Source organism: Garra rufa, chromosome 7 (genome assembly GCF_049309525.1).
Source record: "Garra rufa chromosome 7, GarRuf1.0, whole genome shotgun sequence".
Lineage (NCBI taxonomy): Eukaryota > Metazoa > Chordata > Actinopteri > Cypriniformes > Cyprinidae > Garra > Garra rufa.
Window position 1 is genome coordinate 16,402,673 of NC_133367.1, and position 3,750 is coordinate 16,406,422.

Consider the following 3,750-nt stretch of genomic DNA (forward strand, 5'->3'; position numbering starts at 1 on the left):
AGAACCGGGCAGACAGGAATCTCAGGACGACTTGATGGAACCAGCGGAGGCTCTGGAAGACTGGGCTGAACCAGCGGAGGCTCTGGAAGGCTGGGCGGAACCAGCGGAGGCTCTGGAAGGCTGGGCGGAACCAGCGGAGGCTCTGGAAAGCTGGGCGGAACCAGCGGAGGCTCTGGAAGGCTGGGCGGAACCAGCAGAGGCTCTGGAAGGCTGGGCGGAACCAGCGGAGGCTCTGGAAGGCTGGGCGGAACCAGCGGAGGCTCTGGAAGGCTGGGCGGAACCAGCGGAGACTCTGGAAGGCCGGGCGGAACCAGCGGGGGGTCTGGAAGGCCGGGCGGGACCAGCGGAGGCTCTGGAAGGCCGGGCGGGACCAGCGGAGACTCTGGAAGGCCGGGCGGGACCAGCGGAGACTCTGGAAGGCCGGGCGGGACCAGCGGAGACTCTGGAAGGCCGGGCGGGACCAGCGGAGACTCTGGAAGGCCGGGCGAGACCAGCGTAGACTCTGGAAGGCCGGGCTGAACCAGCGGAGGCTCCGGAAGGCTGGTTGGGAGACCAGCTGCTCGAGCCGACAGCAGCGGTGGGTCCTCCACGTTAGACATTAACCTTTGCCAAGCCGTGGTAAAATGTGGGTGCTGTGGTTCTGGGCTAGCGGCCATCTTGTGTGGTGGCTCTGAGCTGGAGTTTACTGTGGGGACATTGTTGTCGTCTTCTTCTTGAATTCCCACAGTAAAAGGAGAGCCACTCATTTGCAGAGCAAAGTCAATGTACGTTTGTAAAGTCCAGCCAGGTTCGAACATGGGCATGAGTGAAGCTAATGGCTCTAAGAGTCCTCCCCGAAAGAAAATCATCAGGCACTGCTCATCCATCGTAGACTGATTAGCCAATTCAATGAAGGCCATAGCATAATCCTCAATTGTCCGCTCCCCCTGCTTGAGAAGCATGATCTGTACCGTGGAGTTCGTGCTGGAACCGGATGACATCATACTCGCTGCTGGATCCTTGTAATGGCGAAGTCTTCTGTCACAAGGAAGGGTCAGAGACGTGCGGATCCATTCGCAGCATTTATTCCAAACAAACAAGCACAAAGGGGCAGGCAGAAATCGTGGTCAAAACAGGCAAAAAGGTCGGGGCTGGCAGCGAGAATCAAAACACGGGAAGGAGTCCAGGAATCAAAAACACAGGAAATCAAACACGGGAATAAACGCTCGGAAATAATGACCAGAAGGAACAATAAGACTTCGCAGAGTGGCTGTGTGTGTGTGAAGCTTAAATGCAGTCAGTGTGATGAGGTGCAGCTGTGAGCAGTAATCGGTAAAGTGAGAGCAGGTGAATGCAGTGATTAGTGCAGTGGCTTGTGGGGAATGAAGTCCATGATGTGTGGTGCAAGAGTTCATGATGACAGGATAGACCAGATACGTGACAATGGCGTTCCTCCGTTACTGTCCTCCATGTCGTTGGAATTTCCATTTCATGTCTGATAAAACTGCGTTAATGCTGCTTTGTATACAGCGGTTACTATGGAAACCGTAATATTTCAGCACTCCTAGAGCGCCCCCTCGTGAGAGAGAATTAATTTTTCATTTCCAATACATTTTTTTTTCAGCTGTTTATGGTCAAATGATCGCAATTATCGACCCATGTTTTTATGCAGCAAACACAGAGTTGTAAATGTAAAAAGTTAAGGTGCCTTCTAAAAATCTAAACAGGTACAGTAATATTTATGTTTTAAATAAATATAATAAATTATATACTCAATTTATCCCTTTTAATGTTATAAAGAATGAAATTCCATAGTGTAACATATTTTGTTTTTGTGTGAAACTGTATCTGAATTTTAAATCATTCCATTTTATGGCTTAATATTCTACTTTACATTGTCCAGTCCCATTACTGTTTATTTTACTAGTGGAGATCTTAAAAATTTTATTAATATTTTATAAATTAATATTTAAAATTCTGCAGATACACTAAATGAAATAAATATAATGAAATAAAATTACTTCCTTGATATTTGCTTATATTTGTGTATTAAAAACATTTTTATTAGACTCCTATCTGATTTTCTATATTTAAAAAAAGGTATTTTTTATTTGAGCTAGTTAAATTAATTTTCGTGCTACCAAAATCTGAAGAGTACTTCAGCCTATGTTATGTTTTCAACGAGAGGTGTGCGGAAGCTTTCTGAATAGTTTGAAATTGGGTCTTCACTTCATATCAATCAGATCAGAAGTAACTAGCTACTTGCGTACTTTTTCCATTGGATACTTTTTTACTCTTACTCAAGTAACTATTAAGATTGTTACTTTTACTCATACTTGAGTAAATATTTCCGTAAGTACTTGTACTTTTACTTGAGTACAGATTTTGGGTACTCTACCCACCTCTGCATAGCCTATTGTTCTCTTATACCTACACGTATGTGCTTTAATAGGTACACTATAATTACAGAAACATACACGTAAATTCAGTATAGTTATGTAGTTCTTTGCAGGTTGCATATCTGGTTTGTTACCCCCTTATTACCTAAATTTAACATATTGTCCCCTTATACCTACATGCACGTTCTTTATAGGTACACTATACAGGGTTCTTACACCTTTTCCAAAGTAAAATTCAAGCACTTTTTAAGCACTTTCAAGGTGCATTTTCAAGATTTTCCAGCACCGTGGTAAATTACATATTCACATACATGAGTTCTAAATTTTAAATCAGATGTTACTGTGCAAATTAAAAAAAAAAAAACTGTCTAGATTGCATACAACATTGCCCCATATAAATAGTCAACATTCAGTATACAAATTATATAATTTAAAATATATAATTCATATAATAGTATCAGTAGTATTTTAAAAATAAAATTTAAAGGCTTTTTAAGACCTGCACAAATAAAAGTAACACTGTATGAGTGGAGTAGGGCAATATGGTAACACATTAATGACTGCTATAAAATGACTGTAAAAAATATGATAAACTAAAATTCTTTCTAAACTAAACTTTCTAAAACTTGAAGGATTTTCACAAATAAATTTCACATTCCAGCCAAAAAGTACTAAAAGGTAGTCAAAAAGACACTATAAAATTAATAATAAAATTTAACTGGCTCAAATGAAAAAAGACAATTTTTTAAACATTGAAAATATTTTTGATTGACATTTAGACTCCTATCTGATTTCCTATTAACAAATATCAAGGTATTTTTTTCACTATTTACAGTGTATCTGCAGAATTTTTAAATATCAATTTAAGGCAATTTATGACCCTTATTAAGAGCTGCACAAGTAAAATCAACGCCGTAGTGGGGTTGAACAATGTACAGTAACATTAAGCCATAAAATGACATGATTTATAATTCAGATTTTCACAAAAACAAAACATCTAAAACAATGGCATTTCAGCCTTTATACCTTTAAAATTGATATATCAAGTACAATTTATTTAAAACATAAATATTACTGTCTTAATTGTTTAAATTGTTTAAATTTTTAGAAAGCACATAGCCTAACTTTTACATTTACAACTCTTATGTGTTTGCTGCATAAAAACATGGGCCAAAATTGGTAATAATCTTACTAAACAGCTGAATATTCGCAAATTCATTCCCTGTCACGAGGGGGCGCTTTAGGAGTGCTGAAATTAAACGGTTTCCTAGTAACGGCTGTACACAAATCAGCATTAACGCAGTTTTATCAGACATGAAATGAAAATGCCAACGACACGTTTCTTCAGATACATTCATATAAAGACATCCAT